At 46.9% G+C, this 23,029-nt stretch overlaps 1 protein-coding gene across 5 annotated transcripts in view; it reads left to right on the forward strand.

Annotated features, from left to right (window-relative positions):
• IL1RAPL2 (interleukin 1 receptor accessory protein like 2) overlaps nt 1-23,029 on the forward strand; it is a 401,853-nt gene that overhangs the window by 86,908 nt on the left and 291,916 nt on the right. The window contains exon 2 of one of the 5 annotated variants that reach the window (XM_064518226.1): nt 6,610-6,725. The exons of the other annotated variants lie outside the window; for them this stretch is intronic. The gene's annotated coding sequence lies outside the window, so the exon portion shown is untranslated. The remainder of the gene's footprint in view (nt 1-6,609; nt 6,726-23,029) is intronic. 5 annotated transcript variants of the gene reach the window in all.

The raw sequence follows: 23,029 nt of genomic DNA on the forward strand, positions 1-23,029 counted from the left end.
CCTTGCACTCTGCCATCTCATTTCTTACTCACTTTTTTCTTCCCAAGTCGGAGGTGTGGGAGACCCAAATCCAGGCTTACAGATAACGTCAAGAGTCTCCCACCGGCCTGCAGCGTGGTGGATCAGCCCAGTAGGCTCAGTTCGGGCAGGCCGTGGATTCCCATCTGCCGAAATGAATGCGGCGTCCGTCGCGGTGGTCTGTGGTGATGCAAACCACTCTAGGCCTGGGTCTTCCCACACCTGCCATGGCCCTTGATGATTGCTGAGAAGCAACCTTGAATCAGAGCTCACGATTGTATGAATTATTAATTATGAAACAAAACGCACACCTCAGCTTACACGAGAAGAGATTTCTCTGCTTCGTATTAGCAACAGCGAGCTGGGAGCTGTGTCCCGCTCTCCTGGCAGGCGATGGACAAATCCCCGGGCGAGCGTTGCTGCCAGGGCTGTGGACTGGGGTGTGGGTCGCCCTTCAGTGCACCCAGGGGGAGGAGAGGGACGACTTCTGGTGTCTTTTGGTGCATTTATTTATTTATTTATTTTAGTGGATGCTCCATTTCATACTGTTGTGAGCTGGGTGAAAGGCTATAGGGAGCTCTGCATACTGCTACCAGGCGGCTTTTCCATGCTGCCAAACTCTTGCGGTGCTTAGAGCAGGGTCGGGAGTGTCGGGTTCCCAGCTGGCTGCTGGGGAGGTTTTGCTGACTGCTTGTTGCAGTTAGGTGCTTGGATAATTGCAGAATGCCAAGTGGTTTTTATCCCCACTGTAACTCCCCTGACTTGAACACAGGCATCAGGACCCTGGTTATCGTAAGGTTACTTTAATTAATATACAGATTGTTTTCATCAGCATCAGGAGACCGAGCAGCATCGCGAGCAGCACAGGCAGGGTGGGAGGAGGACTCCGAGCGGGGGCCCTGGCCGCGTGATAGGCGAGTGCTCAGGGAAAGGTGAGCTTTTGTATTTTGGTGCTAGCTGGTCTGGGGCTAGCAGAATTATCAGCATGCTTGCAAGGGACAGCTGTATGATAAAAGGCTCTTCTCCATGTGCCAGAATTTGTTTTTTCATGGAAGTGCCTGTGGGCTGGGCCCTTTCTGTGGTGCTCCCCAACGAGCGTGCGTGGCGGTGTACGTGCTGGCACAGGCTGCGCCGGCAAGGGGCCGGCAGCCCGCTTCCCCCGGCCAGCCCGCCTGCCCAGTGCAGCCGCCCCGCGCGGCCGCTTTTCGGCTGTTCTCTCCCTCTCCCTCGACGCCTGCATGAGCTGGTGCTTCAGGGTGCTCTGTCCAGCCTGGGGCCCTCGCGCCACAGGTGAACTTGGTGATTCAAAAGGAGAAAAAATATATAAATTGTTTCCGTCCTTCCTGCGGCGATGGCAGCCTGTCCTCTGTCATTTCCTTGGGTTGCTCTTGCAAAATCACTGCCAAGCCAGCCCGGGAGCCGGCCGTGCGCAGCAGCGGTGGGGGCCCCTGCGGACAGGCTGCGGCTGCTCTGACGCGCCCTCGGGCCCACGGCCTCGTGCCAGCTTGCCCGTTCGCAGCGCGGCCTGGCGAGCCTCTCGTAGCCGGGGCTTAGCGCTCCCGTTTTCCCTGCACGAGCATTTTCTGCGCTGTCTGTGAAGCGGAGGCAGCGCGGGTGAGGTGTTTACTCCGTGAAGGGAAGGGGCCTGCTGCCTTGGGGCTGCCGTGCGGCGCTCGCCTGCGCGTGCCTCTCGGGGAGGTCCCTGCTGCAAGGGGGCCTCCAGCCGCTTCTTCGAGGTCCCTTCTTCAGCAGGGCAGAAGCCGTTTGGGATGCCGGGGGAGACCTGCCTGCTCGCGTCGCATGTGGCACAGCAGTTTCCCAGGCTTTTGGGACACTTCGGTTGTGTCTGTCATCACGCTCAACCGTGTTGCTTCAGTCTTGTGAAACTGGGATGAAAGGATCCCGTAAGCATCTGATTAGGAGTCCCCTTTTTAGGACAGCATTTGACTGATAAGCTTATGTTTATATTCAGTCCTAATTAAGGATTTTTTTCCTAACTGGGCTCTAAGAGCTGAATACAACTGTGCAGAGACTTCAAAAGACAAAGATGTCCCCATCTCAGGGTCTAGATGAATTATTTATTGCTCTGGCAAGGTCAAAAAGACGGAAATACCGGGCTGGATTTGAAACTCGTTGACCTAAGTGGGAAGACATCCGTTGCTCCAGGGGATGCAGCCCAGCAGGGGTCCGGGCCTTCCCGCGGCTTCCACCCGGCGCCACGGAGGCAGACGGGGGCCGAGGCCAGCCCGGCTGCGGGGAGGGACCGTGCTGAGACCGTTAGGAATTTTGTCCCTGTTGAGGGCTGCTGCCGGCGTGAAGCTAAGGGCTGCGGCGAGGCGCAGGAGAGGCTGCGGTTTGCAGTCCTGTGGAGGACATTGCCTGCCTTCTTTGTAGCGTGGATGCACTGGTGGTGTTCACAGCTGCTGTAAAAATAACTGCCAGGACAGAGCGACAAGGAAGTTTCTGCTCTGGGTACCTGGGCGGTTGCCACGCTCCCCTGATTTGCTTTTTGCTCAGATTGCAGTCTTGTCTGCTTTGTCTCAGTATTTGGGAAACTTTCTTCAGTGCCTTAGAAATGTGACAAACAGCTGCCGTTGCATTCGTTTTCCTCTGTTCTTCTAGAGGCCACCTGAATATGCAAGGTATTACTTGCTTTTTCAAGGTGTAGTTATTGTGGGTTTGTTTTGTTACGTCTACCTCCCAGCATATGGTCCCAAGCATTGGAGAGGACTCCTAGATTGAAAAAGACCTTTTAAAAATGAGTGTGAAGAAGTAATTAAAAATGAGGCTAAAACTAAAATACATGGTTCAGTGTAATTCTTTAAAAATGTAGTACTTTTCCTTAAATACCAGAAAGTTTGATTTACACAGTGAAGGGAAACACAGCAAACATTTTATTAGCCTCTTTATTAACCTGGCCGTTTCAATCTAACAGCAGCAAGTAGCTTGGGGGAGGGTGTCGCCGCTTGTTTTCTATTCTTTTGACATCTTGTCCAAATTAATGGCAAAGCACCATGTAACGTGCAAAGTGAAAATGAGGTTTTGCTTGTGCTTGAGAACACTTTGCTAAAGCTCAGAAATGAAAAATCTCTTTTCTTGAACCCTGTCACCTAACCTCCTCCTCCGAGCAAGCGAGGGAGGGTGGGAGGAGAAGGAGGGAAGTGGGGGAAGAGAAGCGAAAGCTGCAGTTTGCCCAGATTGTGATTCATTATCCTCTAGCTCTCTGGAATGCCACTAGACTTTTTTAAGCGTTCGCTATCCGTTGCTTGGCAGAAAGAGGCTGATAGTTTGAGATTTGAATTGTGATTTTATGCACAACACGCTGACAGATCAGTGCAAAAACAAACCTACCCGACATTACATTTAAAAAAATGTAAAAAGACACCGACTTAACTAACAGAGAGCTCTCAGGCACTCTTCTTAGTTGAACGATGAAAGACAAGACAGAGAGAGTGGCTGGATTTGGGCCTATTGTATTTTCACTGATTTCATATACTTGGTGGTATTGCTTTCTACTCGTTCTCCCTGTGTAGGAGTAGTGGCCTTTTGGTACCCTCAGGTAGAGGAGGGCCTGGCTTTTAGCTCTCCGGAGGCAGAACGGAGCATCCAGCTACATAGAGAACCACTAGGAAGGAGCGTGAGCTCCCTTCTTGAGCCAGGTTGTGTGTTTGTCATCAGTATGCATCTGAATTTGAATATGAACTTGCATTTGGGCATGCCAACACGTTTTCCAGTCTAGTTTCCATACCCAGTTGAATGATGGGTTTAGTTGCATGGATGTCAGCTTGAACATTTGGACTCCGAGAAGCTCTTTTGGAAGGGATCCTTTTCTAGAGGGGCTCAGCCAACGTGCGCTAGCACGGAAAGGAGGGAGGTTTCCCCAAAGCACCAGTGCTCAAGTAGGCGTTGCAACCAGCGGCAAGATAAGCCTTTCTCCACTTCCCTTCTTGGTCCAACATGTGGCAGTGTGGAAGTGTCAAAACATGAAGTTTATACTCTGTAGCCCACCTGTGCATTTAGCCTAGTATTATAAGGGGCAGTATTTTGTTCTGTATCTCTCCGTTAAGTTCTAGGAACTATTTTTCGTGCTCACACTTAGTAATGCAGTTGTTTGCTCTGCAGTAGTCTGAAGTTTTCATACTCGTTCTAAATGACTTTTGTAATGGTCTCATTGATTGCTTAAGAATTGAGTGCTCCCATGCAAGTACTCAGTCCACCACATCTCAACCTGAAGCTGGCCCTTCGTGGCAGTTAATTGGGAGTTAGTTCTGTTTACTACAGTCAATAAATACTATTAGTGTTTTCTTTTGGAGTAGCTCTTAACAGGCTTCAGTTAGAGGTCAGGTCCCTCCTATACCAAATGACAGCTAGGTAGATTGAAAAAGATGGTGCCTGTTCCATAGGCTTCAGAGCCAAAGTTACGCTTTTACAGTGAAAAGGAAAGCTTGGGAAGACTTGAGAAAAGTAATGCTAAATACTCATTTGGGAAGAGCCAAGGAGAAAATTACTGGTCATCCTGACTACTTCTGTATAATGCATTACTTGAATTTGTGGTGGAGATAACGTAATGGCTTCTTGAGAAAGAAGAGCTTACCTGGCTCTATTGTCAAGGGTACACCAAATTCATTATTAAAATAAGTGACGCTTTGAAGCCAAACTGCTGGTACACAGAAGTGGGCTGAATACACTGACTTGTCATGTTGACCCTGGGTGCTGCACATCCCAAGGTAACCCTTGGAATATATGTATATGAAAGGACTGAGCAGAGCTCTTAAATTTTGAGAAGAGAAATCACTGTATTGCTGCTTTCTCTGTGACCTTGAAAGGTCTTGAATTATTAAAGCGCCTCTTAAGGAGTGCAACCTAGTTTCTAAGCTCTAACTTTTAAATGGCATAACCATTGTCAAATTTAGTTCTGGAATCATTTAAGCATTTTTTTTCTGCATCACTTAATTAGAAAAATTGGAAACTTGCTTCAGAGTGTTTTATTATCTTAATTAAAAATAATAATTTTATGTACACTGTGATGCTGTGAATTCAGGATAACAAAAGTTCCAAAAGCTCATAACACTATTGTAAAAGTATCTTCAGTAACTGAAACACACTGACTATATTTCTGATAGCTGAAGTGTACTTGACTTTTACTGCAGCATACACTTAAATTATACAGAGATCTCAGTTGCTTTTAAATACTGCTTTTTGGGTACAAAAGTATTGCTTATGCTGCTTGTGAGCAGAAAGCAGATTTTACTTTGACAACTGGAGATGGATCAAATCTGGGACTGCTTAACACAAACACCTAAATTTGGGCAGCTTGGACTATGAATGAGAAGATTTTGAGATAATGGTATTAAGATGGCACTTCTGTTCTTTTTCTGGGGTGGAGATTTTCATACAAGAAGTTTTTCATGTGTTCATATATGACTATATGTAGTGATGATACGTGATCTGTGTCTCAGACTTTGCCCCTTGGCACAGGGAGGCAGAATTGGCACTAGGATTCTTTCAGCTTTTTATTTTTTAATTTCGTTTCTTGGACTTGCATTGGATTTTTACACCAAATTTTCAGTGAGTTTGTTTATTGAAGGAGCATCTTACAAAAGAAAATCCTGTCCAACCCTGTCCCCAGCAACATAAATGTGGCTGTGCTGAAGCTGGCACCAGGAAGCAGGGTCATCCCGCCACGGTGCTGCGGCTGCCTCGCCGGCTGTGCTCGGAGCTGGAGTCCTGGCTCATCCCGCAAAATGCCTTGCTGTGCAGGAGTATCTGATGCAAGCAAGCATGGGAACATACAAATGTTTGCTAAGAGCAGGAGCAGGGCGTGTTTTTTCAGCATGTGTGTGGGGAAAGTAGAGGGCAGTGCAGTATTTTGATGGCTGTCGTCAGCCATATGCTAATATGGATGCATTTTCTGGCATATAATCTGCATCCATGCAGAGCTACTTCAGCAAACCTTGCCGGAAATGGGAGCAATTAATTTTGTCTCTTCAGAAGAGCAGCATCCCATGGATTCGGATAGGCTCATGTCCAATTTTTCTGTTCATGTTTGCTTCCCACAGATTGAGTCATGCTACCTTTATCTTAATGAGTAATTACTTTAAAATGGGCAGTTTCAGCTTCCAGACTCCTGGACAATGTCAGATCTATTCGGAAGCCCTTTGGGAATCCATCCGCCATATGGAAACAATTGCACTGGCAAAGAAATACTGCAAAGAAGTGTGATCTCGCCCTTTGCTCCCTCCAGCACAAGGAAGAGGGAGGGAGATCAGAGGGAGACCTTTCAAAGTTTGTTTCAGATTATTCTTTGTTGTCAGGAATAATTTGGTGGCCTTGAAGGGCTGAAACTCCCCACAGACAATCAAATGCACTTTTGGGTGTTTGTGATTTGTGATGTGTTAAAATCTTACTGCAAAGCAACAAACAGCTTCCAGACCCCTCTCTGTTTATCTGAATCTGTAGACTAGAAAACATTGTGAATTTTAATTAGGAGATAAAGGAGAAGCTTTTCAGAAATGAAAAATTGTAAAGAGTACCTGCTTTAAATATACTGGCATATTATTAATTTATTTATTTATTTTTACCCTGCCACAGAAGAGGAGAGTGCAGGGGCGGTGATTCCCAGCTTGCCCAGGCAGGACTGCAAGCAGAAGATGAGGCTGTCCGTGATGGCAGGGCTCGGAGGAGCTGGCTCGGCACCGAGGGTTTAGGTGAGAGGTGGCTGAAGGCATCTGAAGAATCCTTCCCCTTCATTTTTTCCAGTGGCGGCTGCATTTCATGGGCAGAAACGACGCAGCTGGGTCAGGCAGCACCTTCTCTGTGGTGTGTGGTGAAAAGGGTTGTGCCAAGGGCTGCGGCACCAGCAAGCCCTTCTGCGGGGAGCGCAGCGCTGGCAGGGCGTTGAAGCTCAGACTAAGCGATATTGCATTGCCCGTACCATAGGTGGAGGGTAGCTGAGGCCCAGGAGATGGAGGAAAATGCCAGGCCGCTCCGGACCCTTTAGCAGTGTGGGTACGTAGTAACAGTTGGTTTTCCACCCTGCTAGAGGAATTAAGCATAATAATGTGTTAGCCTAGACTGCTACCTGCCAGAGTTAGACTCAAGACTGGGATAAAAAAAGATTGTCATCTGATTTTTCCATCTGGATGAGACTGCTCAGTTTGACTGCAGACTCTGTCTCTGGGGGCCGGAGAGGAATGACTGCTGCTCAGGAGAAGGTCGGCCCCGCCGGCAAGGAGCTCTGCGGGGGTAGACACACCTTTGGGTAGCGAACCAAGGTTTGCATCCCAACGTGCTGGTGAGAAGCATCCTCAAAATGTGCACGTTGGCCACCCTCCGAATTTCACCTCTCCCTCAAACTGCTGCCCCCAGACACATCTGAACTAAGTGATTTCAGATCCTGTAAAGATGTATATAAAATATTTTTATCCTACTAGCCACCAGCTTAAAAATACATTAGCAAGCAAATGAAACAATGGATTTAAAATATGCAGTATATTAATGCCCAAATGATACCGCTGGCATGCCATAAAAAGAAGGTTTCTATTTAATATCTAGAAATTAAACTATAGGTAATTAGGATGAGACCATTTATCTGTTGTCCAGTCTAGCTGTCACTACTTGTTCAGTCATGCTTCCCTGAATAAATTAGTTTTATAGTAAAGAACACAAATAGTAATTAGCATAGAAACAATATTTATTATAATTATCTTCCAGTGGCTAGACTCTACTGCAAGAGTTAAGTTTCATTTGCATCTTTTTATAAACATACGTGAAAGTACAGAGAGTTATAGTATTAGACACAGTAAGGCTAACATCTAGAATATCAGCTTTCCAGACTGGCTTTTTAGGCTTATAATTTCCTGCCAGTTTGTAATTGCTTCTGGTTATTTGATTATGAAGGGAAAGGCAAACACTTTGGGGCTTAGGCAGCCGGAGGAATGACTTATCTGGATCCTTTAAAACAACTAACTCCTGTCTTTGATCTGGACGTGATTTCTTCATTTTAAAGACTAGTCTGTTCTTTTATTTATCTGCTTATGCCTATAGTTTGCTTCTTTGTATGTTTTTTTTAAACTGCAAGGTTTTACATCCATATTAATAACTCATCCAGGAGGTACGGTAGTGCTAAATAATCTGCATTTTCCCAGCAGAAATAATTGTCACAGTTTGCCCAGATAGAACTGTCTCGTTTGCTATGAGTAACACAAGTGTAATGGAGAATAATCCAGTGGTAGAGCCAGTCTTCAGAATAAGTTTTCAAGGATTTATTATGGCTTTGTAATACAGTTTTTGTGAAATAGGCAATGAGGCTATAGTTCAAATTCTAACCTGACCCTGTCATTATTTAAAACCATGGAGTCATTTTTAATCTCCAACTCTTCCTCTTCATGAGTGGCTTTTTGGATGGACAGCATGTCAGCTACTAACTAAATTTCAGATTTTAAGAAGGCATTTAGTCATATAACTCAGGATGATGAAAATCCTATTTAATGGGGAATGCTCCTTTGCTATGGGCTTGATCAATAAATTAAATAGACTAATTAAGTTGAGCTGTCAGGACCAAGGACTATCACTAAGTCAAGCCAGTGGAGCTGGCCATTTATCAGAGGTAGAACTTCGGGAAGAAAAGGCAGTCTTTAATGGGTAATTCTCTAGTGCATGCAGATGAGCAAGTACATGAAAAGTCTAGCAACGAGTGCCTGTCATCTAATCACAAATGGTATAAAAGGAGGCGGATATGTCTGTGCGGAGTCATTAAATTTGCTTATCAAACTCCTTCCTGTGAATTTTTGAACTTCAAGTTCCAAGGAGATGAACTTAGCTGTGATATGGGTATATAGTCTAAGGTATTTTCATTTTTAATCTTTCCTGAAAAATTCAATTGGCTTTCTGTTACATGCATATGTGCGCATATATTTATGTATATATATAGAAGTGATTTAAAAAGCAAGTTAAAAAGAAAAAGAAAAAAAAAAAGGAAAGCCTTTACTGCAAACAGAGGGCTCAGAGAAATGAAGCTCTGCAGGTGGGTATTATCCAGCCCCCAGCTTTGAGTCAGACCAGCGCGTTCCTGCCGTTTCAGCTCAGGCAACTTCTAGCTTTATTTATGCCTGATCCCGTTATCTGCTCACAGGAGAGTCTGGTTGATGCTGGTTTGGGGAGACCCAAGGAAAAAGCTGGGAGCTGTAGGCATCTTTGGCAGTGACGGGGTGGCTGATCCAGTGCCCAGCTCTGCCCCAAGCATGGCCTTCTGCTCTCTCTGGCGGGAGAGGAAACGCGTGCTGCTGGTCACCCAGGGCACCGGCCGTCTTGACTGCAAGCGCTGCTGGGGCTGAAGCAGCAGTCGTGAGGAGCCGCCTCTTCTCCCGCTCAATACCTGATGCTTGAGCAGGACAGGCAGCAGAATTTAAAAACCCACTTACTGAGATTCAGGAGACAGAATATCATAGGGCTTCCGTATTTCTGCTTTGCTGTCATGTATCTTAGATTGCTGGCAAAGGGGACAGCTTTCCCCGGGCAGTTTGGTGGCTCCGTGGAGCTGCGACTGGCATGGGGCATCCGAGGGAAGAGCCCTGCACAGCCGACGCCGGGCAGCGGCGGCTCCCCAGGGCTTTCTACACCGGAGCAGGGAGAGCCGCTGTTTGCCCTGGACCTCGCTGCTGTCGCGTGTTTGTTTGCGTGTGTGAAGTCAGCGAGATGCTGTGTGGTCCCCCATGCAGAAAGCAAAGCAGTTCGTGTACCTGCATGAAAATTGCATCTCTGTTTTGGTACTTCCAGTTTAGCTGAAAAGGTCTGACCATATGGACGTACTCCTACAGCCACTCTGGAGACAAGCTGAGAATAAAATGAGCTGTGTGCAAGTGCTGTGAGCCTGTGTAAATGAAACTTGCCTGACAAACCAGAAACATGTTTTTGGTGGGTAATAAAAATAAAATGCTGTCCAGGCTTTAAAGCTTTATGCATGTTCAATTCTTGTTGATAAAGTAATTCTGAGCTTAAAACAGTAAAGTGAATCAGGGATGCTGGTGCCAGGTTTCTGATTTGTCAGGAGAAATGCGGAAGAAAACAGAGCTAGAAAAACATGCCTGGGCATGCAGGAGAGTTTGGGATCTTTGTCTTGGTTCTCAAAGAAAATCCAGCTTCCCAGGGTGAGGAAGTGGAGGGAGGGGTAAGAACCAGCTTTGCCTTTCCTCATGGCTGCCAAGACCTGACAGAAAAGAAGAGCTGGAGAACAGGGGTGGTGCTGACTTGGGTCCACTGAAGTGCTGATCTGCGGCAGTGGATGAGAATGAGAGACTTGCTGCTGGTGGTAAATTGCTTCTTGTTTGAAGCAAACAGGGAGCTCCTGGATTGCCTCCCCTCACTCTTCAGCAAGGCACTGCAGATCTCTGCCCCCTGATGTAGGGATTTTGTCCTTGGGACTTGGGACAAAATTTAAAAATCTTCCCAAGTGATTGAAGCACTAAAGTCATAATGTGATTTCTTTGTGTGAGTTGGACTCCTAAGAGCATAACTTGTTTATGAAACTGGGCTATAGGCTCTCGATGTATGTTTTAAAAATGGCCCTGGTACTTCAGATGTAAGAAAACAAGGCTTGCTTTTATTTTTTTTTTCTTATACTATTATCAGCAGCTGTGAAGAATGATGCAATCCATATGCCGTATGGAGCACCTATATATAAAAATCTGACATATGGATGTTGTGAAGTTCTGAGAAGATTCCACACACTTGAAAATCACCCACATTTTAAAAACATTCTGTCTGTGAATTATTTGTTGAGATGTTATGTTGAATTTCCAGAAGCGAAACAAGGCAAGTTGTGCTGGGAATGTTTATAGCATGGAGTCAGGTCTGAATTACCCTTTTTGGTCCCCATTCAAGCACAGAGCTGTAGGAAAGATGCATTTGGTGTTTATGTTTTCAAGCTGTCTGACTGCATGACTCTTGGCTCCGTTAACGTAGTGGATGTGAGCCTTTTCTAGCTTGTTGTCCTTCACCGTTGTCTTCTGTCCCTCATCTAGGCAGGATCCTCCATCTCCATGTAACAGTATGGGAGGGCAGGATGAGAGACAACCTCACTGAACACCTAGTTTCTCAATTAAATCTTCAGGATGCTGCTCAAAAGTGAGGTTTTGCTGCATAGAAATTCAGACAGGCTCCTCGCTGCTGTTTGTGGGACTTGAAAGAAGGTAAGACATTCAAATAGAGCCAGAAGTTAGCAAAGCACATTGTTTGCAAGAGGTGGCCTGCTCTGCTAACATTTGACTGCCATGCTGCTATATCCATGACTGTGAGGACACTTTTTTCCTGTTCCACTACTCCTCATGTCAAGATGGAAGTTCTCCACAGCTAACTAGCGTGGGTTAGGCCAGACATTTCTACCCAGGCAATCTTCTCCACTGCGATGGGAGTCTGTCCTTTCCACTGATCTTGCCTACTGCTGATCTGGCTGTTGTAGCAGTGTGTCTTGTCTGTGCTTGTCTCCTGAGCAATTTGCTGCTGGAGCACGTGAGCGAGCGAGTGCTGGCTGGTGAACACAAGGCATGGTGGACATGCAAACTCCGTGTAGACAGAGACTGAACAAAACATTAGGTAAGCAAATGGCAAGTAAGGAGGAGGATGCATAGGGACTGTGTTTTAGAGTTGCACTGAGAGACTTTTCATTTTCAGTCACTGTTAAAGAAGCAAATAGCAAGTACTGTAAAAAATCTGGGTGAATATTATGCAGTAGGTGGAATGTGAAAGTCTGGGCAAGTATTTGTCTGAGATTCCTCTTTTACAGCGCTGCGTCAAACCACAACTGCTGTGACTGTCTGTGGCCGTGGCCCTTGTCAGAGGGACCAGAGGAATTGATCTGGCTGCTGTGTGCGAACTATGGTGGGGTGCAAAGGTAGTGGTAGTGATGGCAGGGGTTGTGCAGCTTGTCCCTTGGAGGGAGAAGAGGCTGAGCCAAGTGGCAGTGAGCTCTCTTGTAAATCCTCCCGTAGCCCTAGGGCAGGCAGGTGGGAATGGGTCCATGGTCTCTGATGATTTGTGGGGCTTCTGAGTGAAAGTACAAGCTCTGCCTGCTTGTGGGGATCATGAAATGGGAAAGACTTGCCCCTCATACATGGTCCCCCTCCTAATGTGTGGCATCATGAAATGGGAAGGGCTTGGTCCTCGGGTATGATCCTTCTCCCAGCGCCTGTACAGCTCGGTGTTTCCCCACTGCTGCTTTGGCAGGGAAGGCACATGAGGGATGTGCTGTGCTCCCAGATGTTTGTACCTGTGCCTTAAGTTTTCATTAAAGGCATCTCAAACCATTGCTGTCCTCTCCCTGTCAGTTTTGTTCTTGTGGGATGGCAGCAGATTGACAGTGATTTGAATTCTGCTTTCAGAAATGCGTAGTCCAGGGCTTTGGTGATGCAGAGGATAATGGCAAGCTGCACAGTCTGGCAGCTTGATTATTTAGGGGCTCTGCTTACAGATGTACATAAACCCCTTCCTCCCCAAAGAGCTGTCAAGGTGAAGTTAATTCCACTACCAATAAATGTTGTAATCTGTGAAGCAATAGCAGGAGAGAGAGCCTTCAGCAGGTGTCTGCACATCACTTTAATCTGTAATCAACCTGTTATGAATTCTAGTTCATAGCTACATCTTAGATATTTGCATTTGCTGTGCTACAATAATATGGATCCTGCTTGCTTAAAATCTTCAGCAGGAAAGAAAAGTTTTTCTGGCTTTTGTTTGAAATGAAAGCTGCTCCCTAGAATCGTGTCAGCTGCAGAAATCCAGACCCCAGCACAAGTGTTTGTATTAAAAACTGGGCTCTGGGATCCATTAAAATTACTGTAACTTCACAAGTCACGGAGAGAGGATGATAAAGCAGCAGCACAGGCACTTAAAAGATTGCATCCCTGCTTTGAAACTGAGGGGCTTTTGAAATGGAGGGCTGCAACCGGGGGAAAAGAAACAATTATCTCCTCTCTCTGCCTCTTCCAGCCCCCTTCCTCCAGCCCCTGCCAGCTCTTAGCTTTCAACTTTGTCTGAAATTATGTGCTTATTTTTTGGTAGTCTTTCCCTGTATTTTAACTGGATATAGCAGGTAAGGCATAAAGTCAAAGAACTGGAGATATCCTGTAAAACTAAAACAACGGAGTCAAAGACAACCTTTCAGCTCCGGGTGGTGATGGTAACTGCCAGATTTTTGGAAGTGTTTGCAAATTCATGATTAGATCATGCAAAAAAAAAAAAAAAAAAGAAGAAGAAGAAAAAAGAAAAGGCATACTACTTTTACAGCCTTTGAATATGAACAGGGCTGGCGGAGTCTGGGAAGAGCATGGCAGGGCTCCAGTAAATGAGATGTGCATTATCGCAATTTACTACCCACAGTACAGGCAGCAAGCCATGCTGATGGGTTAATACGTCTTTTTCTCATTTAAGATAAAAGTACCTATCTTCCTGCTTGGTGGACAGGATGTTGCATGTGGAGATATGGGTACGTGTGTCCTTAAAATAAATACGGAAGGCGTATGCAGTCCATGGTCCCTAAGACAACTATTGAAATTCCCTGTCTGTGCAGTTTTGTACAGGACTCATTCCGTGTTGTAGCAGTGCCTTTTATTTCTGTAGCAAGCAGTATGACCATGACCTGTTTCGTATTATTCCATTTTCCCCTGATACCTTCAAGGGAAAGCAGAAGCAGTATTTTGGTTTAGCAAAGTGTTTTCGTTGGATTTCTTGCTTGGTTTTGGTGTGGCAGCACCAGTACAGGCGTTTCTGTGTATTTATCATTAGAGAAGGCTGCATCCAAGGGGATTCTGAAGTGCAAGGGGTTAGGGTTTGCAATAGTCTGCAGTTCCTGGGGAAATCCGTTCCTCAGGTGAGCTGATGAGAAGGTCTGTCACCTACTCAGGCAGATAATCATGTACTTAACATCCGAGTTGAACCTGGATTAGACGCTGAGGTTGCAGCTAGATGACACTGCTGGAATGGGCTAAATAGCAATAATACACCCCAAAGAAGACTCTCTTCTTACATCATCTCCTCTTGCCCTACTCTTCCTGACTACAGAGCTGAAGCAAAAGGAGGAAGGTGCTCTAGGCTATTCAGATTTTCAGTGCAGAGGACTAATGGTTTGGTGAGCTGAGCAGGCAATAATGGCCAGAGATTTGCAGAAGAGCTGGTGACTTGCATTGTTGTAGGATCCCTGCTTAGCGCTGCAGAAGGTCTGCCAAGATCTGAACTCCAATGGAAGGCATGTCAAAGATGAGAAGAAACAAAGAAATGGAGATCCTGGAGCTCGCGCTGTGCACCAGGCTGGGTTGGTGTGCAGGATGGAAGGAACAAGCAGCTTACGGGTGTTTTGGATCCTTGCTGTTCAGTGTGGGACTGTGCACGCTGTTCAGTGTGTGCTCTTTGACGGAATTAACAGTTTCCTCAAAAGTTTTCTGAGGTGTTAATTCCAGTTACTGGTGTAATGCTTTGTAAGTGGTGGTTAACTTCTCCTTAGCTCTCTGGCAGCTTGCGGAAACTGTACCAAAATCCTCCCCTTGCCATCCCTGAGAGAGGCGGAGGCCGCGAGGTTGCATTCCAGAACATCCGCTGTTACGTTCCTGCAGCCGGTGCCGGTGGGAGCGCTGGAAATCGCAGATGGGGCCCTGCGGTAGCAAACGGGGCTTGTACATTAGAAGCACCCAGAAGGTGAGTGGGCGTCTGTGAAAGTCTTGCTTTGAGGATCTTAAATAGCATCATGAAGAAACTCTGGGGCAAAGATAGGAATGGAAGCCAGTTTTCCCAAGCCACATTTGGCTTCCTGCGTTGGTGAGAGCCTCAGCCATTTGCGAGCTCCAGTTCCCTGCTTCGGCACCAGATTTTGTTCACATTTTCTTCCGTTCCCTGTAGGAGTTGGAGCAGGACTCATGCAAACAACTGTCTTCGCTATCTAGCCCCGTTTTGGGAGCAGAGCAGGTGCGTTCTGAAGGAGGTGGGTCTTCCGTGAGGAAAAATATATGTGACCATGTGAGCAAACATTACATTGTAAAGGCCAACACAGCATAGGAGAATGCAAACGAAAGCTATGCAGACAGCCTTCTGGATTTGGGCTTTCTGTAAGACTGCATCCCCATCTCATTTCAGGGCACCTCCTTTCCAAAAGCATTAAGGATTTCTATGCAGCTTTAGATTGTCTTCATATCCCCACCCACCCAATCGCTAATTAAAAGAAAGAATTTTCACTTTATGATTAATATTTATTTTCAGGGCAAACTGGAAAACAACTGAAAAAGTAAGATTTATCTGTCCACTGCTTTCCTTCTGCCTTTTTAGTTTGTAAATGAATGTAAGGTCATCTTACATCATTTGTTGTCTTAGAACTTTTCCCAGTTTTAATTCGGTAAAAAGCAGTAGTCATTCGTCATATTTATCTGTAAATTGCATTGAATCTTGTTGCAGTCATATTAGGTGGTAATGATTTATATGTCTTCTAATAATTTATCTGATTATGCCAGCTATCTTCCATTTTTAAAGAGTTATCGAATTAGTGCTCTCATGTAGGGAACAAAGAGAAGTAATTTCCATAGGTCTTACTCTGCCTTTCTGCAGCTTGCTACAGTGCTGCGGGTTTTGTTCATTAATACAGTGGTATGTAAGGGTCAGGCTGGCAACTCATTACAGATGGTTCAGTTTGTTAGACTTCAGGTTGCACAGAAGCTGTGTGTCCAAATGTGGCTGAAATGCGGTACGTGTGCCTTAGTACTTACATGGTTATAAGATGCCTGTTGTGTGCCTGTCCCCAGATTTTGCAAGCCAGTGATGGAAGTACATGGTGCTGGGCACAGAGCGGAGGGTGGCCTCAGCGGGAAGGGCAAATGAAGTGTGTCGGAGATATTAGAGGCAAAATAGGTTGATTCCATCTCTTCTTTTCCTTTTTCCCCAATTTTCTTTCCTGTAGAGTCCAAGAAGCTCCCTCGCCCCCCTTCGTCGGCAGTGGGCTGACTTCAGGAAGGTAGTAAAGCACAGGTTCAAGATTCAAGTTACTCCTGCTGACTTCTGAGGCAATTGTTCGCTCAAAGTAAACAAATATGAAATTGGGGCTGATGGGGGGGGGGACAGGGATAGAAACACTCAGCAGGACTAGGGGGAAGTAATTCTTCTATCTGGTGGTTCTCAGATATTTAAAAGTTTAAGTATCTCCTCCTTTCTCGATGAACTGTCTGCGCTGTCTGTTTTCTTTCCCTTTTGGAAATGTGTGCCTAACTCCAGGATAATACGCCTCCCACGCCAGCTGACAAAACACAAAGAAGTAGGAAGAAGCTTCAGCTCCAGGGGGAAAACTCTTCCCTTCATGAAAAAATGATGTAGTTTTTCTTTTCTTTTCCTTGACTTGCATCTTGAGAGAGAGCACTAGATGGAACAAAGTCATTTCACTAGTGCACAAGTGCAAATAACCTCCAACTTTTTGCTCTAAAATTTCTCTTTGAAAAATGGTGAGTTTCTTTCTGAATATGTTGACATAAAGTATCAATTTTGGCTGTGGTTGAGTGTTGCCTTTTTGCCATTTAAAAGACTTATTAGGCTGCTTAGACTTTGGACTTTTGGACAGGATTAAACAGGATTACTTCTTATGGTAATTATTGTGATTACTCCAGAAGCAAAACTGTTGCCTCTTCCAGAGTTCAGGTGATACTGTGTGACTCTGAGAGGAGAGGGAATCCAGCCCAAAGGGACAGAAAGAAGGGGGTGGTAAAACAGAAAGATATTCTACTAAAAGCACCTGGAAATATGAAGAAAATCAAATGAAAAATGACTTTTTAGCAAGAAAATAAAGCATGTAAGCAAGGGAATGAATGCTCAAACAGACGTGGTATATTCTGCCTTTAAACTAGGTTTTACTGTTCTTGAAGCAGAGGGATTTTTGGAGGCAAATTGGAGCCTTGACCCTGTCAGCTGCCCAGCTCTGTCCTCGAGTGGCTCGGCCCCTCCGAAACCCATCAAAAGGGCTGAGCCGGCTCCGCAGCCTGGGTCGCTCCCCCGCCTCGCCTGTTTGCAAAAACGTACCCTGTCTCTCCTCATGTCAGAGCTTTGGGCTTTCTTTCTGTTGCCCTTTCTTATTCACTTTGTTGCCTTGAGATTCGCACTGACATGGAAAGTCACTGTGTTTAGGAATAGGCCTCCTTGACATCTCTTTTCTTTTCTTTTTGACATTATTTGCTTATTAAAGGCAGCTGTGTGGATACAGCAACATCTGTGGGCCTGCCGAATTGTAAAACCTCTTCACATCAATGATTAATTTACACTGATGTATTTTCACTTATGCGTTATACCTTTTTGTAGTTTAGCACATCTTTTGGCTCTGGACTGATTTATAAATGACAAGTAGTGGAGAGCTGAAAACATTGTTTTCTCTGTATTAAGCAGCCATATAATCTCCAGGAGTAGAAGAGCTGGTGTATACAGAGTCAGCTTTTGCGTATTGAGACAGCTCTGCGTCTCCGTGCTCACGGCCCTGGGAAGGCTTGAGATCCCGCCGGGGGGTCTGGCCGCCCCGTGCTGGGACGCGGCGGCAGCAGACTCGGCACGGGCGCTTGCGCGGGGCGCTTCGGAGAGGCGCTCGGCTTTGACCGCAGCTCCCGTCCACGCCGCCGTCTTCTCCATGCTGCTGACCAGATCCACGTTCCCTGGCTGTGCAGTGACTCGTGTTGGTTTTGTGATGTTAGAGCTTTTTTCTTCCTGAGATGCAAAATGTGTGTTTTCTGCACACACTGGCTTTTTGCTTATGCTTGGAAACATGATGTAGAGAGCAGCATCACTGTCTGTTTCTTTTCTGTTGTTGATTAATCTGTTTTTGCACTAAGATTCTTTTATGAGAGAAGATTAATAGTACGGAGAAGATGCTTGCTTGTTTCAAATATTTTGTTTCCGTTCTCTGTTGGGAATACTAGTATAAACACCAAGCAATCTGAATTTAAATAGCTAATGTCTTGCTATTCCAATTGCTTGTCATTACACTTGAGGATATGGTTACAGCTGATTATACAAAAATACCTGAGCCATACATTTTATATTCTCAATCAGCATATTATAGATGAACTGTGAAAATTGGAGATAGCTTTTTATGATAATTGGGAGATATTTTCCTTGAAGTATGAAAGACTCTTGAGAGAATTTGAATCGCTTGTCTGTAATTTTGTTATAAGCTTTACTGGTATTTATTTAACATGTAGTTTATTGCTACTGAGATTTTTTTTAAGCCTCTCTGCCAAAGGCTGCGTTTCTGGGAGGTGCACGTTCAGCAGGTCGCTTTCAGGTGCGGGAGCTCTGCGCCAGTGGCTGCTTGGTCAGACCCGTTCTGAAGCCTCCTCCAGGAGAATGCCTCCTGCATGAGGCTTTGGTGTGCTTACGTGAAGAAAATGTAAATCATTGTTGCCTGAATGGACCCCTTCAAATCGCCCGTGACATGCCAAGTGGTATCAGGCAGCCCATGGCCTGAAATACGAACTGGCTTCCATTCACCCACCCCTCAAAACGGGCCCTTTGCGTCCCCCGCCCCAGTCCCAAGCTGCTAACCGCAGTGCACCGCCGCTTTGTGGCATCTGGGGGCTTGTGGCCAGGAGCTGGTCTCAGAGTCCTTGTCTGCGAGGCCGGGTTATTCCCCTATCCTAGCAGCTCACACCGCTTTGATTAACCCCCCGTGGCTTGCGGGTATCAGGACGTCACGGGGATCCCCCGTGAAGGTGGTGCAGGGCGAGTGCAAGGCGCTCCGTCCTGGTGGCAAACACGTGGTGCTGGCAGCTGAAGCGTTTTTGAGGGGATGAAGGAGTTTTGCATGCTGGGACTGTGCAGCTCTGGGGAACAGAGGCCTAAAACAACACTGCGTTTGAAAGGGAGCCTGAGAGAGGATGGGCGTTGGGAGGAGGCAGCGAGGCCACCAGGATCTCCACTGGAAGAGACGCGAGACTCGCTGGAATTGAGGAGAGGCGGCGTCTCAGCTGCCTTCCCGAGGAGCCGCGGCGCGTGGCGCAGGTGTCCCTACGGGTCTGCTTTCACTGAGGCGAAATGGAGGCTGGCGCTTGCAGACCTGACAGGCCTGCTGCTTTCCCGGCAGGCTGCTGCGTGCTGGCCCTTCGCCTGGGAAACCCGGCAAAACCGCTGCTCTCTCTAGTGCCGGAGTCCAGGCTCGGCTGGGGTTTGGGGATCCGCTGGGAGCAGGAGCTGCCGCAAGCGCACAGAGCGGCAGGAACGCTGTGCAGCACCGATGTCCGGGGTGGCCGCATGGAGACCCTGCTCCCAAGGGGACCTGGATCTAGCCTCCTGTGTCTACAGAAGCTGGACTTGGCAGGAGATGCTGCTAGACACTCGCAGACCATTGCACGTCTTCCGTTTTAGCTCTTCCTTGCAGGTATTGCAAATAAAAGCAAAGAGTAACCAGGCTGATTGCCTTGCTCAGATTCAGATTAAATTCAATTAAAAAAAAATTAAATTCTTTATTTAAATGAGGTAACACTAATGCACTAAGCTGGAATGCAGGAGATTTTGTTAGAGAGGGTTCAGGTCCAACTTGTCTCTGGATACATAAACCAGACAAATTTGGGTTTTGTCTGAATCTTTTGTAATCTGTGCAAATTTACAGTTCTTGCCTTCTGTTTGCGTGTGTTGGCCCATGCGAACAGCGTTACTGTATCCTTGCTGTGTTTGCTGGCGTCCTGGTTCACCGGAGGGAGTTTGGCTGTGGTGTTAGGGTGTGCTCTCGTTTTCATCAGCATGTTAACTTTCAGCTCCTGCCCCTTTCCCTGCCATCTGCGTTTTAATAGGCTTTTTATTAGACTTTTAGGCATTTGGGGAGAACGGTCCCATTTTTTTAAAAGAAAAAATGGTGAGTGGCTGGAGTAAGGTGTAAAGTGGCTAAGAAGAAATGCCCCCAGGAAGGGGACACTGTCGGCAGCACAGACAAGGTGTGCAGAGCTGCCGAGGGGGCCACGGCAGAGCTCGTGCCCCTCGCGTCGGTGTGGGGATTCGGGCAGCAGAGCATGCCACCAGGAGCTGGTGGGGAGCAGTGAACCCTGCTTTCCTTGGAGTTAGGATCAGCGCGACGCGTCTGGTTTTGGCCTGTTCGGCCGTGTTGCCCGTCCTCTCTGACATGTACCCAGGTGACCTCCGCAGTAGGGCTTGAGGGACTTGGGTCCGTTTACCAGAATAGAAATTGCCTAGTTCAGGACCAGGCTGCAGTCCCTCCAGAAAACTCATCTTTAATATATTTCCTATAATCACAGCTTAAAGACAAAGCTTAAATTTCAAAATGTTCTTCAGTTTTCACCCTGCTCTCCCTTGCACAGGCATTACCGGTGCATCGCTGCGTTGCAGTACGGCGCGTGGAGCGTGGCGGTGGCGAGTTGCCTCCTCAGGCCTGAGGAGAACACGGGCGGCTTCACAGCGACACTCCTGTTGCCTGGGGGAGCCGTGCTAGCTTCGAGGATGTGTGCTGACCTGTGCGACACGGGTGCCGTGTGTGTCAGGATTACAGCAGCCTTAGCTCTTGGTAGTTTATTTTGTAGAATATGTTACGTTACACTGCAAAAGTGCAGTGCCAGCTTTTGGCTCTTTAGCCATCACCTGGCTTGGTAATCGTTAGATGATCAAGTGCTGCTGGCGTGGGTTTTGCAGGACGTGACACATTGAAAACTGGGAGCCCCCAGTTCTCACCGTGCAGTTTGGTGGTGGAGGCAGTGGCGTTTAGCCCAGTGAGGCTGGAGCTGTGGTTAAGCGCAGTGTGCGGTTGGGAAGAGGCAGGCGTTCCCGTGGCACCCCATGGCTTGGGGGTGAGTGACATGTCCGAGGCGTCGTTCCCTCCCTCTGGAAAGAGGGTCTGCGTGGGCATCAGGCTGGGGTGCAGAGCACGGCTGGAGCGGTATCCCGGGGCCGCAGCGGGCAGAGGCATGGTAAGGCCCCCGCCTCTGATCTGTGCTCCTTGCTCTTAACACACTTCCCCAGACCCCTTCTTTTACCAAGCTCTTTGCTTCCCGACAGCGAGCCCTGCTCGTTGCGGGGCCTCGCGGCTGCGTGCACGTCAGCCTCGGACTCGCCGCCGAGCAGGAGGTCGGTGTGGGGCAGCGGCTGCGGCTGTGGCCTGCCGCTGCCTTTCGGAGGCGCCCGCCCGCCCGAGCCTGCCCCGTCCTGCCTGCGCGCTGCCGGCCGCTGCTCGGCTTGAAACCAGGCTTTTGGCAACGAAACGACCAGGAACGTAGAGCCTGCTGATCCGAAGATGTGCTGCCATGTAATTTCCTACATAGTCCTGTGCTGTGCTGCAGGAGCCCAGCAGGCCGGCTGCTGCCAGTCTCCGTGCTTGTAGGTGGTGCCTGTTGTTCAACACAAATGACTTTAAATTGGGATTTCAAGGTAGCAGGTTGGTATCAGTAGGGAGGAATCTAGAGGTGGATGTTGCACGCTTAAATGTGCATAAGTCTTGGACTGCGATACAGTAAAGCAAAGCGGTGAGGCTGTGGGCTAGTGCTCTAAAAAATTAACAAGAGAACAACAGGCTGGCAGCCTGCAATCCTGAAGAATTTTAAAAACTAAAATGCCACCATGTTTAATGGAGTCACCAAAAGTAATGTTAAAAATTTAGTAACTTCTGATGAGACAAATCCCTTGGTCCTGCTATTCAGTAAAGAATACAGTAAATCTCAACTGGCTTGGGCAACCTATGTGATTTTAAATGAGTTATATTTCTTAGAGCTCCGTATGCAAGTGAACTGGGGATTATGTATAGTAAATATCTGCAGGATAAATGGCCAGTAATTTAAGCTGATTATGAACAACTCCTCTAGGTGATCATGGCCACGCTCCCTTTGGGTTCAGCTTAACCCAGGTTTGAGGTTGGGACCTCGGTTCCAAGCAGCACTTGGCTGCCGGGTGCTTGGGGCGTGCGTCTCTGTGCCGCTCGTCTCCTTTGTCTGGTCTGGCCTGAACGCGTGCACACTTTGACTCAACGGGTACCTGAGTGCAGGAGTAACAGTTTGTTTTTTAGCTTTAACACAATTTAATTGACACAATGTCAAAGACTGTATTTTTCTATTGAATTTCAGGTTGGTTTAAATCAAGAAGATACATCTCTTTCAAAACTACCCTTAAATTTAATGCTTTACTTAGCTTGTTTATAAACAGCTTGTTTGTAAAATATAATTGATGGTAAAAAATGAGTAGTCAGCTACCACGATGAAAACAGAAACAGTGAACAATCCTCCATAATTGTTTTGGGTTTTGGGCCCACAGTTTTTTCAGATCTTTCTTGACTATATGCATGCTTTAAAACAAGAAAATACAAAAAAAAAAAAAAAAAAACACACAAAAAACCAAAAGTAAGCATGCAACAGTTATTTTGGCAGACCTTTTTAAGAAGAAAGAGGTCTGATGTAATTCAAGCGGGATCAGACATGCTACGCCAAATTCAATCAATGGATGTAGCCAGCACTGAATTCTCTGAAGCGGTGTCTGCTCGTACCAGGAGCGAACTTGGCCAGATGATTACACTCCAGTTTAATAGAAAATAATGAATATTGATTAATACAATCACAGGTGTTGCTACAGCCTCTAAAGAGTAGCCAGAGGAGCCAGAGATAAAATAGGGTATATAACCAGTGGTACTGCATACCCGCCTGCCTGCTGTATTGGCCAAGAGCTGCCGGGAAGCCTGGTGCTGCTCCAGCCCGGGGCTGGGACACGGGAGGGCCGGGCTCCGGGCCGGATTTCCCTGCCCAGGTGCTGTGGAAGGAGCCACGAGGAGGAGGGCAGGTTGGTAGAGGCTGGCGTCTGCTCTGGGGGGCAAATGGGGGCTGATTAGCGTTTGAGCTGTCTGTAGAAATTGGAAGAAATAGCTCACCACAAGGGTGGAGCGCTTATGCTTTGGTAATGGTTCAGCATCCGAACGGTTGGGTTTCTGATGGGCTTCTGCATTAGTAAAGAGGGTACCCGGTAAGTCTGCCGTAGGGGGAAGTGCCGAGTGTGTAATATTTATGTGCTGTTGTTAGCTGAGCTA

This window comes from Dromaius novaehollandiae, chromosome 11 (assembly GCF_036370855.1).
Source record: "Dromaius novaehollandiae isolate bDroNov1 chromosome 11, bDroNov1.hap1, whole genome shotgun sequence".
Lineage (NCBI taxonomy): Eukaryota > Metazoa > Chordata > Aves > Casuariiformes > Dromaiidae > Dromaius > Dromaius novaehollandiae.